General features: G+C 36.5%; 1 long non-coding RNA gene across 1 annotated transcript in view; it reads left to right on the top strand.

Annotated features, from left to right (window-relative positions):
- Nucleotides 1–9,880, top strand: part of LOC148125331 (uncharacterized) — a 114,970-nt gene extending 105,090 nt beyond the window's left edge. Inside the window, exon 4 of the long non-coding RNA XR_015744346.1 lies at nt 9,821–9,880. This is a non-coding gene — a long non-coding RNA (uncharacterized LOC148125331). The remainder of the gene's footprint in view (nt 1–9,820) is intronic.
- Nucleotides 9,881–16,810: the final 6,930 nt, after the last annotated feature.

Below are 16,810 nucleotides of genomic sequence, written 5' to 3' on the forward strand. Positions count from 1 at the left end.
GTTGTTTTTAGTGGATTTACTGTCTATATATTTGGATTCAATCTCTTTCCTGTGTAGTACTTCATAATGCCTTAGAGAATCTTATTTGAAGGGACATAGCAGGATATTCTGAATTTCTATCATATTATGAAATCTTTTAGTTGACTATCCAAAATGAAAATATTTCAGAAATAATATATACTAAAATACCAATTGAATACTGAAATACTCTCTTCTCTCTTCAATGTCTCTTCAATAGACTAGCCATGTCCAGTTCCTGTAACCATTCTTCATATGTTTTAGTCTCCAGTCCCTAATCATCCTGGTTGCTCTTCTCTGTACTTTTTCTAGTCTCAACATCTTTTTTTATAGTGTGGTGACCAAACTGGATGCAGTACTCTAGATGTGGTCTTACTAAGGCTTTATAGGATATTAGTACCTCACTTGATCTTGATTGTATCCCTCTGTTAATGCAATTTAGGATTGCATTAGCTTTTTTGGTGGCTGCTGCACACTGCTGGCTCATATTTAGCTGGTTGTCCACTAAGACTCCAAGATCCCTCTCACAGTTACTCCTATTAAGCCTGGTTTCACCCAGTCTATATGTGTACTTTTAGTTTTTCTTGCCTAAGTGTAGGACTTTACTTTTCTCTACATTGAATTTCATTTTGTTAAATATGGCCCAGTGTTCTAGTCTGTCCAAGATCCATCTGGATCTTGAGCCTATCTTCTTGGGTGTTAGCTATTCCTGCCAGCTTAGTATCATCTGCAAATTTGGTAAGTTCCCCTTCTATTCCTTCATCTATGTCATTAATGAAGATATTGAAGAGTAGTGGGCCTAAGACGGAATCTTGTGGCACCCCACTGCTTACTTCCCTCCATGTAGATTTAGACCCATTAAGGACTACTTGTTGAGTATGGTTTGTCAGCTAGTTGGAAGTCCATCTAGTGTTGGTGCTATCTATCCCACTTTTTTCTAGCTTACCAAAAAGTAGGTTGTGGTCTACTTTATTATATGCCTTGGTGAAATCTAAGTATATTATGTCCACAGTATTTGGACATAAGATGTTCTTTTCACCCCCAAAAGTGAGTGGAAATACCTGTGTGTCTTATAGAGCAAATGTTGCCAAAGACCCACCCACCCACCAGCCCCCAACCTTCAGCCAGTTTTGGCCTCTGCATGTCCCATTTTCATTCTCTGCATGCCCCATTTTTGGCCTTCATATGTCCCATTTTTGGCCCATTCCAGGTGCTGCCTATCACCACAGCCACCACCGCTGCTCATTGCCGCTCACTGCCACCTGGAACAGGCTGAAAAGGGGATGTGGAGAGGTCAAAAATGGGGTGCGCAGAGGCCTAAAATGGGTGTGCGGAGACCAAAATTGGGATGCATGGAGGCGGCAATAGGCAGTGGTGATTCCCACAACCTGCAACAGATGATTGGTGGTATTCCAGGAGGCTGAGCCAACCGCCAATCAGCTGCTTGTGCTAAATCACGCTACGATAATGTGCTGAGGCTGACCAAGCTGTTTGCTGTTTGCTCCAAGGATGCTAGCCAGATAGTCCAGAGCATCTTATACACTGAAAAATATGCTGAACTCCTAATTTCAGAAAAGAACATACCTACTTTGTTCTTGAAAGTTATATATGCTATTAACTCCATTAATTGTGCTTCCATAGTTCCTAAGGTTTAAGGTTGAATTCCTGTCTTTGTTTTCAATATGCCATTAAGTTGGTGTCACTTGGTAACCACAGTAGATACATTTTTCATGACATACATTTTCCTGTCCCTAACCCTGTTTTCCAGATGCACCCATTGCTACTGTAACTGGCAATGCTATGGAAATCATTTGTTACTTTTCTCTCTCATGATGTATTTTAACTATCCAGTCAAGCTAACTGCTCTTGAACTCCCAGTTGATCCCCATCCAAGTATTTACTGAGTCTGTTCAGCTTTCAAGATTGGCTAGATGCTGCCATCTACTGAGGTTTAAGTGAATTTACCCTTGAACTAATAAACAAACCAATACAGTAAGAACAGTATCGTCTTAAGGAAAACATTGTACACATCTACATGAAAATGACTTCAGCAAATCATAATGTGAAAGATATGCATTAGTGTGGTTTTCCTTATGATAGAAGACTGATCAACAATTTTCTTCTTTTTTTTTCTTTGTTACTGTCTTAAATTATTCATTTATATAATGGAATCAAATTAACAATTTTCCCTATTAAAAGCAATATGCATCCTGCTGTTCATTTTCAGTAAAGTAGTCTCCCATTTATTCTGATGCTACCTTAAAAGAACTCTTTGTTCTGAAGGACATTTATTTTGTTTGATGAAACTTCATATGCTATGGGTATTTTATCATGGCTATTATCTAAGTCCATTGGTTCGGGGGAAGAAAAATCACTTAGCACCATATAGCTAAACACTAAGGTCTGAATGCTTTCGATAAAATTATAGGGTTTTTTTTTATATTTCTGAAAAGCCTTGTAGCACTGCAACTGAATATACTATGTAAGCAGCCTCCCATTTAGCTGCAAAGATTGCCTAATCAGATGATAACAACTAGAACTGGGAAGAAAAAAGAAATGAGAGGTATCGCAAAAATATTAATTTTAATTACACTAATTATGGTTATAGATCCTAATCACATACAGTACTTAAGAACCATACGCTAATACAAGTATTATAACCATATATATTAGCAATAGCAATTGCATTTAGACTTACATACGGCTCCATGGTGCTTACAATACTATCTGAGCCATTTCCAATGTCAGCATATTGTCCCTAACAATCTGGATCCTCATTTTACTGAATTCACAAAGATGGAAGGCTAAGTCAACTTTGAGCACCATCAGGATCAAACTCTAGCTGTGGGCAGAGTTAGCCTGCAATCCTGCATTCTAACCATTGCACCACCAGGGCTCTTAGCCAATATTCTACAGACATATAATGATCTTCTTTTTGCTATATTGAAAACACATTTTGTCAACATATAAGATGAGCTCTTTAGACCATAAGAGTTCTTTGTGGATCTAAAACAAGATATTGTGTACTTTCAAATTGCCATAGCAATACATAACATACCTATCAGTGAAGCTGAACTGAACTAATTTGCTCATCTTTTTAACAGCTTATGTGCTTTTCCCTCCATTTGTATCCATCCTGTGCCAAAGTTGTGCAGCTGATATAGGTTGATATTCCTCAAAAGTCCAGCTAAAATAAATATAACTTCCAAAGCTATAATCGTTGCACCTCTTTCCATAGATTGAACTTACTTGTACTGAATTCTCTAATGAACTGTGCTCTGTGTATTTCTCTCTCAAATAGCATGATATGTCCCAGAAATATTTGTTACTGTTGATGAAAGGAGTTTTAGCCACTGTCATTAATGCCGTTGATGCTGCCCATTAAAAGCAGAACTAGAAAGCCTTTATAATTCTGGGTCTATTTAATTTACTTGCTAAGAACCCCAAGGACCATCAAGCAAAACCAAATTCTAATATTAGCTTAGGAAAAGAGACATCAGTAAAAGTTGAAAATAGGTTGCACTTAAGGTGAACCTTTATAAAAAAATCTCAGCATTACCAAATGTAAGCCACATCAGACATAAATAAGAATTGTAGCATATATGTTGTTCCTTTCCTCCCACATCAGACCAGAACACAAATTTTAGTGTTCAGTTTTGCTCAAAGTATTTTAAAATTCCAGCAATCAGAAATAGTCATTCTCTGAATACAGTTTTAATAGTGTATAGCAAAGTGGATTACTTGAAAGTGATGTTCTATAACTGGAATGATAGCACAGAAAATTCCCTACACTTTGACACTCAATTCCAATCTTACTTGATAGCAGACAGACTGTATCCCACAGTTTCTTTTTTAAAAAGTTAATATGTATATAGAAAATATACATGATGTACCATCACGCAAACATTTTAGAAATTTAAACGTAAAATCCTAAACTTGAACTGAATCTGAATTTTGCATCAGTTATTTGCAGTAATCTAAATGGGAAGTGGTTATTTTTCAGCAATGGGCACAATTGATGCTACAGTAAATGCTGGGAAAGGTAAATGGCTACATTATTATTTGGGTCTCTAGAAACTTGACCAAATTTAAAAATGTTCCCAACTGACGCATCAGAAGTTCTACCAAAACAAATGGCATCTTCAATTCCAGACTGCTTATTGCCATTGCTTGTTATATGACCTTTGCTTTGTATGCATAGCCATAAATTCTTTTTTGAGCAAGTCCTTTTGAAAAAGCCAGAATTGGCTTTTAACCTCTTTCATTCTTTGTAGATGCCAGGGAAAAAGGATGTAAACCAACTATCCCCTTGGCAAAATTACTGTGACCTTTCTTGGGTTCAAAAATATTCTCTTTCTCGCTCGCTCACTCACTCCTTTTCCTTTTTCCTTTACCTCCATCCTTTCCTTTTTCTTGTTTCAGCATAATATCCTTTCCTTTTTTTCTGGAGATCCCTATTTCTTGGATAACTCCATAGGTGAGAAGCAAAATCTGTGGTGTGTTTGTTTAGTTCAATCACAAAGCTCAATTATTTTATGCATTAGATGGTGGTTTGTTAAGATGTTATTTTATTGTACCCAATTAGGATCAAAACCTGTCCTTTAAAAAGACTCATGCAACTTTATACCGGCATAGGCTTGAATGGCTGGTGACAAACAGTGATGAACTAGCTTTCAGACTGAATGGCTCCTGGTTGATATTTCACGCAGGCAGATTTCCAATTGATCCATTTCAAAGTTATTCCAAAAGAACAGTTCTGATTGGCTCATCCTTTATCCAGGCTGTTGTTGTTGTTGTTGGTTTTTTTTTTAAATAGACTTCTTTTTAACCCATTTTAGAGAAATCCAAGAAAATAGGTTTCTGATTGGCCTGACTTTGAGCCAAGATACCGTTAGATGTTTTGTTTGTTTTGTTTTTCTGATGCAGATGCCTTTTTTCTTCTTGTTGTTAATTATTTAAGAGTTGTAGTCTTGGTGTTGGGAACCATCCTAACCAGTAGTGGGATTCAATTTTTTTTTACTACCGGTTCTGTGGACGTGGCTTGATGGGCATGGCAAGGGAAGGACACTGTAAAATCTCCAGTCAGAGGTGGTATTTGCCGGTTCTCCTAACTACTCAAAATTTCCGCTACCAGTTCTCCAGAACTGGTCAGAACCAGCTGAATACCACCACTGATCCTAACTCAAACATTTGATAATGTACTTTCAAAGAAAAAGATAGGAATCTTTTTATTCAAAGCACATGAAGTGACCCTTAAGGGATTGGCTAAATTTAGGATCTGCAGTATATTAGGATGCAGAATTTCAATATGATATAATATTCTATAGCAGACATTAGTACTGGATCTGGATTAGAGAGGATATGGAATCTAATAAGAACAACAAAATTTTACGTATCAGACTAAGGTACTTTAATATAAAAGTAGATGTGAGATAACAGTGCCTCTGTATCCAATCAGCCTTTTTAACAGTCACTGATGTTCTTTTTCTAGCTTTCTTTACAAATTAGTGTGTAGAGAAAGACCTGAAGCTGGGACAGCAGGATTGAACTTGTAATATAAACATATTGCAGCTGCCTCCTATACCCTTGAAGAAATTAGTGAAATACTAGCTGACTCAGAAAAGATGTGAGGAAAATTATAAAATTATACTTGGTCAATGCCTATCATATATGTATGTATGTGTGTGTGTGTGTGTGTTTGGGCACTGATCACAGTAAACTGGAGCAGGCAGACTTTGGCATAACTTTTCTTGTCTGAAATAAAGCAATTTATCTAACACACCAAAATTATGAGGCTTATGCTGTTAAGTATTGAATATGAGGCTGTTTCAGGAAAGTAGTTTTGTTGCCATGGCAATATAGTCTGACAAGTACACACAGATCATCAGGCATTGTTTGGCATTTACATAATAGCATTTATGAGAACACTAGCATTGTTCATTTTTACAGAAATCACAGCAAAGATAAGCTTTTGAGGATTTTATCCAAGTTCATTCGACTATAGAGTATCCTGGATTCCCACAGGATTTTGTCCTTTTGTTTTCTCATTCTCAAAGCACTACAATACTCTGTTATTTATTTATTTATTTAGGTTTAGAAGGCTGCCCAACTCCCAAATGACTCATGGTGGCTTGCATAATTAAAAGAATATAAAACATTTAAAATGAAAAGAATATGCGTGGCTGGACAAAACACACATTAAATGACTAAAAAAAAAAATCCAGCAGGGCTCAACAACCAACCTAACCCCAAGTCTGGGAGCAAAGCCATATTTTCAAAGGCTTGTGGTCTTTGAAGTCTTATGTAAGAGTTTTACATAAATGAAAATGAGCACATATGCATGCTTATACCTGGCATGATTTGAGTATAATGGAATGGCTTTTCCTTGTTGGTAAGAAAAATTAAGGCCACTCGGTCAAGAAATGAGTTGTTCATATGGTAAACCTCCTTCGCTAACAAAAAAGATTTCAAAATATTTTTTCCAAGGTCAATCCAAGTTTACTTATTAAACAGAATGCTCTGTAAAGTGAAATTGAGCGTGTAAATAGATTTACTCATTGTAACTGACTGTATAATCCTTTCAATGCTATTCAGATGTAGCATACACTTTATTCAATGGACTTTCCTTTTTAATAAACATATGTAGAATGTAAACTTGATACTATGAAATAAAAGAATGGGTAACTTTTATTAGTTATAAATTAATAGTGGCAGTCATAAGGAAGATGAGAGTTATAGTCTACTTAGACTTACAAACCATGATGTGGTGATACATTGATCAACTTCAAGAGCATCATAGTATGTCTAGAAAATTGTGCTGTGCTGTGTGCTGTGTATGTATAATCTAGGGGAAAATAAAGACTAGGGGAGACATGATAGCAGTGTTCCAATATTTGATGGGCTGCCACAAAGATGAGGGAGTCAAACTATTTTCCAAAGGACAAGAAGGCAAGACAAGAAACAATGGATGGAAACTAATCAAGGAGAGAAGCAACATAGAACTAAAGAGAAACTTTCTGATGATGAGAACAATCAATCAGTGGAACAGCTTGCCTTCAAAAGTTGTGGGTGCCCTATCACTGGAAGCTTTTAAGAAGAGACTAGACACCATTTGTCTGAAATAGATCTCCTGCTCGAGCAGAGGGTTGGACTAGATAACCTTCAAGGTCCCTTCCAACTCTGTTATTTTATGTTCTGTTTATGCTCAGAATTAAGTATGATGCAAGAAAAAGAGTAACACACATATACACTGCTCAAAAAATAAAGGGAACACTTAAACAACACAATGTAACTCCAAGTGAATCACACTTCTGTGAAATCAAACTGTCCACTTAGGTAGCAACACTGATTGACAATCAATTTCACATGCTGTTGTGCAAGTGGAATAGACCACAGGGGGAAAGCATAGGCAGTTAGCAAGACACCCCCAATAAAGGAGTGGCTCTACAGGTGCTGACCACAGATCACTTCTCAGTTCCTATGCTTTCTGGCTGATGGTTTGGTCACTTTTGAATGCTGGCGGTGCTTTCACTCTAGTGGTAGCATGAGACGGAGTCTACAACCCACACAAGTGGCTCAGGTAATGCAGTTCATCCAGGATGGCACATCAATGTGAGCTGTGGCAAGAAGGTTTGCTGTGTCTGTCAGCGTAGTGTCCAGAGCATGGATGCGCTACCAGGAGACAGGCCAGTACATCAGGAGACGTGGAGGAGGCCGTAGGAGGGCAACAACCCAGCATCAGAACCGCTACCTCCACCTTTGTGCAAGGAAGGACAGGAGGAGCACTGCCAGAGCCCTGCAAAATGACCTCCAGCGGGCCACAAATGTCCATGTGGCTGCTCAAACAGTCAGAAACAGACTCCATGAGGGTGGTATGAGGGCCCGACGTCCACAGGTGGGGGTTGTGCTTACAGCCTAACACCGTGCAGGACGTTTGGCATTAGCCAGAGAACACCAAGATTGGCAAATTCACCACTGGCATCCTGTGCTCTTCACAGATGAAAGCAGGTTCACACTGAGCACATATAACAGACATGACAGCGTCTGGAGACGCCGTGGAGAATGTTCTGCTGCCTGCAACATCCTCCAGCATGACCGTTTTGGCAGTGGGTCAGTAATGGTGTGGGGTGGCATTTCTTTAGGGGGCCGCACAGCCCTCCATGTGCTCGCCAGAGGTAGCCTGACTGCCATTAGGTACCGAGATGAGATCCTCAGACCCCTTGTGAGACCATATGCTGGTGTGGTTGACCCTGGGTTCCTCCTAATGCACAACAATGCTAGACCTCATGTGGCTAGAGTGTGTCATCAGTTTCTGCAAGAAACTGAACTGGCCCGCCCGTTCCCCAGACCTGAATCCAATTGAGCACATCTGGGACATCATGTCTCGTGTCTGTCATCTACCAACGCCACATTGCACCAGACTGTCCAGGAGTTGGGGGATGCTTTAGTCCAGGTGTGGGAGGAGATCCCTCAGGAGACCATCCGCCACCTCATCAGGAGCGTGCCCAGGCGTTGTAGGGAGGTCATATAGGCATGTGGAGGCCACACACACCACTGAGCCTCATTTTGACTTGTTTTAAGGACATTACATCAAAGTTGGATCAGCCTGTAGTGTTTTTTTCCACTTTAATTTTGAGGGTAACTCCAAATCCAGACCTCCATGGGTTGCTAAATTTGATTTCCATTGATAATTTTTGTGTGATTTTATTGTCAGCACATTCAACTATGTAATGACCAAAGTATTTAATAAGAATATTTCATTCATTCAGATCTAGGATGTCTTACTTTTGTGTTCCCTTTATTTTTTTGAGCAGTGTATATACAACATTCCAGATCCAATATCAGGAATTAGAAAAGGCATTTAAAAATCAGAACAATCTAAAACCTTTTACATTTTATTTAACTGAGTGGTATATTTGATTCCTTAGTTTTCCACATCTGAGTATCAATTTCTTTGTTATTTTCACCTAGAGTTCATATTTATTAAAACTGAATTACACTAATTAGCTACATGTGCATGCCAGCTCAAATAGTCCTAGCCAGAAATTCTATTTTCACTCTTACAGGGCCCACAGGAATTTTTTATTTTATTTTTTTAAATGGATTTTGTCTTCCTATGAAAACTGAGCTTAGCTGGAAATGAATGCATTGGAAAGCAGCCATACCTTGAAACTATGGTTTTCCTTATATCCCCCCATCTATTTCCTAAACACAGAGATAGTGGCCTGTGGAATTAACATTGCTACTGTTTACTTACAACATTAAACTATATGGAACAGAGGTTTTCAAACATCTCTGGTGCTGTGATCCCTTAAAATGCTGAAATAATTTGTATGAGTCTCTACTTATCCATAACAATGAACTTCTTGGTAGCATGAGTGTGTTAGCTTCCCTATATGATGTAAAACCAGAGCTCTGTCAGAAATATATCTGTTTATTTACCTTATTAGAATTGCATATTTCTCTGGGTGGTTTATAGTTGAAAAAGAAAAGAAACATGAAAAGAAAAAAAGAACATGTAAGGTGTATATAAACTCAATACATTATGAAAACATTGTCAGATGGCCAATAAACAACCTATCCCCAGATTAAGTTTGGAAGAAATACAAATATGTAAATACAAACATAATTCTTCTAGAATAGAAGCTACATACGTGTGAATCCAATTCTAAAGGGCAGGTTCCACATCAGAAAAAAGCACATACACATTCCACAACAAGTTTTGAATCATAGCTAAACCAGTCTAGTCATTGGTTAAAAGTTTCCTTCCTTCGTTGGCTCCAATTCTTGAATATCTTTACAGGAATGAATGGGAGGAGAAATCCCATCAACTGATGGTGTATGAAGGAAGGGAACAGAACAAGGTTGGTGGAATTCACCAATTCTTTTCTTTAATATGTCTGCATATTATAAGAGCAATCTAATTTGCCAGCATATGCCTAGGACACAATAGGAGATGGAATTTGGGCTAGTAAATTCTATGCTGGTATAGTTTTCTATGGGCTCAGGAGCTGATAATAGCATTTTAATTTGGCCAGGAGTATATGCTCATTATGGGATGAAGAGAACAACTGTCTACATATTTACATTTTGGGGTTTTGAGGAATGTATACTGTAAAAGAAGAAATTAGAATTACATCTGCTTTGTATCAGGATTTATTCCTAAAATATTTATGCATTGGTTTACACAAAAATACCATGTATATCTTTGACCAGATATATCTACAATTATTATATATGGATTTAATGCTAAAATCAGAACAATGGGTTCAGAGTAATCTGTAGCCTGTTAAATATTTGTTTATAGAATGACCAGAATTTCAGTTCCATTTATTTCATTGTATGTGGACTTCTCATTTTATCAGAAGATTGAAGACTGAATACATGACTGTATTCAGATTTTATTGGCTAACACGCTGCTTGCTTTTACCATTCTCTGGGTGCTGCTGTTTCCAATTCCCAGTCTTGTGGAGCTACTGCAATTTGTAGACTTTGTAATTGCTAAGAAGTGCTGCATTCCCATCCTTCTTATCTTTTTGCAGTATTGGAGAACTAGCCAATGGCTGGGTTCATTCAATACATATAATCTGGTTCTCTTATTATCTCATTTCCAAGGTTTGGACAAGAATGCTGAATTGTGAACCAGCAATAAGAACGATCTGTGCAAGGACAGACCTATCAGCCTTTTGAGTGTTTTTAGCAAATTATATGCTAAACATTTAAATCACAAGCTCCAAGACTGGATAGAGCCAGAGGGCATAAACCAAGAGCAGAATTCAGAAAAGGAAGCTCAATAGCAGACCATATTCTGGTGCTACCGTATTGCACAAAAATATACTCGTAAAAAGAAATCTCCTTTCTAGATTTTACATATGCTTTGACTCAATTTTCTTCTATATAAGCCGGATTTCCATGCACCTAAACTAAAAGGGTAAAAACTATGCTGATAATGTCATTATAATTTCACAAACCCTTATATCTTTGAAAAGAGCAATAGCAGCAATACCAATATTTTGGTACAGCAGATAAAATCACCTAATTCTTAAGTTGATAAATCTAAAATTCTGGACTTTACCAAGAGAGGCACCCAACAATCCTGGAGAGTGAAGGGCACAAGTTAGAGCAGATTGTCCTATTTAGATACCTGGGGTGCTTTTCCACTTTAAAGGCACCTGGAATATAGACCAGGATCAGGCTAGTCCACCTAGCTGTTAGTTTTACAGGGTCTATTAAATGCTTATTTTATACAATTAATCCCTGAGGCATTAACACCTTTTGAGGGCAAGCCATGGGTCCAAATCCTGTAGGGGGGTACAAGTTGAAATTTTATGCAAAGAAGGATGCACTGAATCAGTGCAAACAACATTTTTGAGATTGATCCTTGCTGTATTTAATGGAACAGCAAGCACCTACTTAAGATTCAAAAGAAGAATGTCTGCAACCTAGGCAATGGTGTGAAAAAGAGGATAAACCACTGGCTGAAAATCCAATTTATCCCAGTCAGATTGACCTCTTTAGTTTTCACAGACAGGGTTCCTTCTCTCTGGAAACAGACCATAGAGCAGAAGTTGGCATTATATGGGATTTCTGTAACTTTGCCACTTTCTTTAGGATATAACCAAGCCAAACAACTTTCTATGATATGATAATAGCATTTTTTTTCAAGCCAGGGATAACATTTTACCATGCAAACTGCTGCAAGACAGATATTCCAAAACCCTATTAATGAACCAACTGTATTTGCCCATTTGAAAACAAGGAGATCAAAACCATTTTATATGAATTACTGCATTCTAAATTCTACTTATAGAGGTCTCCTTATATTCTGCCCCAAATATGTAGAATTTCAATTATATGTTAACCATCTATTAGAAGATTTGAAACCATTGATTACCTGTGCAGTAGCCAAATTATGTTTTTCTGTAATGAAATTAAAGGATAATTGGTTACAGAATCAACACCTTCTGTAAAATAAAAGCTTTTGTATTATTTATTACTTTAAATTTAATAGATACTCGCTATCTTGTTTTTAAATGTTATATGTTTTACTTTATAGTCAGAAATATTTTAGATTACAGTTGCACAATTAAAGCACTGTTATAGCTGTGAATGTCACATTTTAATTTTTTTTATCTTTATTAATACACAGAAAGAGAGAGAGAGATACAAAAATGTTATGTCTAAATCTTTTAAATTATGCAATCGTTTACTGTACCACTTACTTTGAAACCAATAATTTAGTATACAGAACATATTACTTTAAGGAATAAAGTACACTTTCTATGAATTTTAGAGAACTTCTGAAATCTGTTTCAAGGAAATGATTTAAATTTTACTTTCCATCAACACCATCTGAATTTGATTGAGCTTTTCTCAGTATGACTTTTGTTTTATGTATTTGTTGGCAGAAAGAAAGAAAAAAAGAAAGAAAGAAAGAAAGAAAGAAAGAAAGAAAGAAAGAAAGAAAGAAAGAAAGAAAGAAAGAAAGAATCTCAACACATTTCAAGGCACCAAGTTAGAGAATTGCATCATGTGTCCTGATCCCTTTTGATTGTAGAAAACAGATTTGCTGATCTCAGCATAAGATTCTTCAGACTTTAGGCTGAGTGGAAAACCACATTTGAAATACAAATATTAATTGGCTATATCACAACTTGCAAGACAGGGTCATTTGAAGGTGTGATGTTTCAGCTTCTTTTAGTTGCATTTATTCACAATTCTTTTACCAGTGCTTTACTTGTATTATTCCCAAAGGTATCAGTTTCTCATAGATTTGCAGAGCCATACAATGATAGTATTGATATGGACAAATCTTTCTTTTAAGATTCTTTCACAACATGAATTTTCCATATACATTTTATTTAAAATTGCAACATTTTGTCAACAACTCAATAGTTATAGATATCTTTGCCAAGAACATCAATTGATAGTTTACCTTTACAATCATGCATGCAAGAGAAAGAATAGAGATAAATAAAATCACGTTTCATTACTGCCCTACTTGTAGGTAGGCAATATTCAATAGCTTGTACATACTAGGGGCACATATCACAAAATTCAGCAAACTAAGTATGGTTTATGGAATAAATTACAGTTGATAATTATTTGTAGGTATTTATAAATTTTATATTCCTCATTCCTATCATGTCTCCAAGAGTCTTACAAAAATACAATAAACATAACAATTAAAATATCATTAAAACAGGGACAATGAGATGCTAAAACTATGTAAACATAGGTGTTATTTCTGCCCCAATGGCAATTATTCTATTCAACAGACCCTATCACAAAGAGAAGATCAACGTTTGAAGCAATTGTAGTTAAAACTGCAACAGCCACTCCGTTTTTGATATTCAGGTGTGATGTGACATAGCTGGGTGTAAATAGCAATAACAATAGCACTTAGACTTATATACAGCTTCACGGTGCTTTACAGCACTCTCTAGGTGGTTTTACAGAGTCAGCATATTGCCCCCAACATTCTGGGTCCTTATTTTACTAACCTCAGAAGGATGGAAGGCTGAGTCAACCTTGAGCTGGTCAGGACTGAACTCCTGGCTGTGGGTAGAGTTAGCCAGAAATACTGCTTTCTAACCATTGTGCCATCATGGCTCTTATAAGCAATAGACAAAGCAAGCTAACCAATCTGAAAGCAACACAGAAGCTTAGGGCCAGAAGTAGTATTCAGCCAGTTCTGACAGGTTCTGGAGAAACAGTAGCAGAAATTTTGAGTAGTTCAGAGAACCAGTAAATATCACCTCTGGTTGGCCCCACCCCCATCTATTTGCTGCCTCCTGAATCCCAGCTGATCAAATTCCCAGCTGATTGGCTGGGTCTTCTTTTGTTGCCCTGCACAGGAGAATGGAGCTGGAAAGTAGGTTGGGATGGGGATAGGGAGGGAATGGAGATTTTGCAGTATACCTGTCCCCTTTGTGGGCGTGACAGGGGAAAGATATTGTAAAATCCCCATGGGGATTTACAAATGGGGATTTTACAATAGCCTTCCCCTGCCACGCCCACAAAGCCATGCCCACAGAACTGGTAGTAAAAAAATGTGAATACCACATGCTTAGGACATATGGCTGAGTACTGAGGACCATAAAGACAAGTACACATATTGTTTAAGTACTGGTTGGCTGCAAATTGAAGGCTTTTATTATTTTCCATAGTAAACCCGTTTACTATCAAGGTTACATCCAAGCATGTGTTTATGCGACAGTCTTCTTTCTTTCTAGCTTTATGTGCAAATCCATGGATATCTATAACTGATCTTATTAAAGAGGATATTAAGAGTCAAACTATTAAGGCTGCACATTCTCTGAAAATGGTTTGGACAAGACTACAAGGAATGCACTCATTAAAATCAATTCAACTTTAAAAATAGCTACTCAGTTTTTCAGGATCACACAGGAGAAAAAAGCTTGGACAAAAAGGAATAGCTGAGACATGCACTTACACTTGTATGAGGCCCGAAGCACGTTTTCCAAATCATTTTTAAAGTGTACACAAACTGTTATAGTGGCCCGTCATTGTTCCTTAGTGTGACAGACAGTAGACAAAACACATGCATCTGTTATTTATTTATTTTTTAATTGGACCCTTTTAGATACATTTTCTATCAGTGCATTATGAAGTAATATACATAGATACTCAAATAGTGCCAAGTTGTCATCATTAGTTAAGGCCCCAATATGGAGACACAGAGATTTGTAAAAGTAGTCATGATTTATCTGTTTTATTTGGGGTTTTTTGGTCATAATAAACTTCATTTGTGCACAGTTTAGACCCTTTCTTTATCTTTGGACTGGAAATGGAAAAGAATGCTTCAATTAATAGCCACCAGCTGCTCTTTTTTCTTTTCAAAGAGGTGGTCACTTGACCATCATTGAGTGAGCAGATTATGTCAGTGGGCCGAACAATGTGTTCTTTATATCCCAAAGTACTTTTGTTTCCTGAACTTCCCTTTAATCTTCACACTACAAGTTGCTCAATGTGAACAATGCTATTCATCTCTTATTTGATTCAGATTTCATAATTAGAATGGCTTATCTACCAATTAGGGCACAACATTGCTTCCACTGTTTATTGTTCGTGTACATCATAGCATTAAGCCATAAAATATTCATAGTTCAAACTATTTCCTATTGAGCAGGCACAGATATACCGTATATATAAATATGAATTGTTTTATACTAAAAGAAAGATTAACAAAATATATAAGCAAAAGAGAAAAGATTCATCTGATTGATTTTTAATTGTGATATGCATACTAATAGGTATATGTAAAAGACTGCATTTAGTCGTTTCCAGGTAGGCAGAGTGCAAATCAAGGGTTCACTATATTTCACTTCCCACAAGAATATAATATAGGACCTTGTAGACATATACTTATCCCCACTTTCATTATTATTATTATTTGTAATATCATTGCCATGTAATTATATACAAAGATATAATGCATCTAAATACAAAATGAAGAAAGAACAAAATGACTACAAATCCAAAGTTGTTAAAAATAAACTTCTGCTTTCATTGGAGATCATACTTGCTCAAAAACATCTTTGTGGCTGAACCTTTAATACTTTCAACATGAAATTATCCTTGTAGGGATTATATAGGATACCTTAGCACAGTGTTTCTCAACCTTGGTGACTTAAAGATGGGTGGACTTCAGTGGTGGTATTCTGCCGGTTTGGCATGGTTTTGGCGAGCTGGTAGCAGTGATGAGCAGCGGAGACTGAACCGGCACATAGGTGTGAGTTCTTGTTTGGAAGTTTCTTTATTTTGAATGGGTATCTTTATTCCAGCACTAGTATGTGGAAAATAAGTGCTCAAACAGAAAGTTGATGCAATTTCACCAGCTGGATAGCAATGTTTTAACAAGCTTACATCTTGGGGTACAAAAAAAATGCAAGTTAGAAAAACAGAAAAAACAATTAGAGTTTAGTACAAGAACGAAAAACTGCAAACCCAGTTTTGGAAGGTCCTACCATAAAAGTAGATGAATAAATAATATTCCAAATAAATAGTTAAATATAAAGTTTATAAATAGTTATATAAGTTAATTATATTGTTTGTCAATCTGGCATTTTCATTGACTTACATAAAACATGAAGTATTGTTTTCCTAAAAGACTTTTTTTTTAACTATTATCTCTTTGAAAGAGTAGGACATTGTAAGAAATTCCCTTAAGCAGAGAAACATACCTAAAGCCATAGCAATATTCTGACTACAAATATTTGTTTCTAGTATTTGCTGATGTAGTCTTTTCTAGGAAAGAGTTCTAATAATATCAAATTATTTTTCCTATAAAGAAAAAATAGAAGCTTAATGCCAAGGAAACAAATGTGAGTTACGAAATCTATTTTGATGGATCTGATACGTCTTTGTATGAGCAGAGTAGCTTTGTGTAATTAGAGTTTATGGACATTATGTGAATAAAGAAGTAACCAAATAATTATGATAATTACTTTTAAGAAGCTATGCTATTGGAAAAAATAAAATTATTTTCATGCAATGCCAAAATCTTTCCACAGTCCACTGGAAAGTTCTGTGATTAGGTGGTACAAGAGTATGAATTAATGTACTGTCTTTGGTAAAAATAAAAACAAACAAATTAAAAAATTCATCCATGAAAATTTATATTCCTTCAGGTTCCAAGCTTCCAGGTTCAAGAGTACTGCATCCAGTTTTGTTCACCACATTATAAAAAAGATGTTGAGACTCTAGTAAAAGTACAGAGAAGAGCAACCAGGATGATTAGGGGACTGGAGGCTAAAACATACAACGAACA

Source organism: Pseudonaja textilis, chromosome 7, assembly GCF_049901715.1.
Source record: "Pseudonaja textilis isolate UNSWEBS1 chromosome 7, rPseTex1.2, whole genome shotgun sequence".
Classification (NCBI taxonomy): Eukaryota; Metazoa; Chordata; class Lepidosauria; order Squamata; family Elapidae; genus Pseudonaja; species Pseudonaja textilis.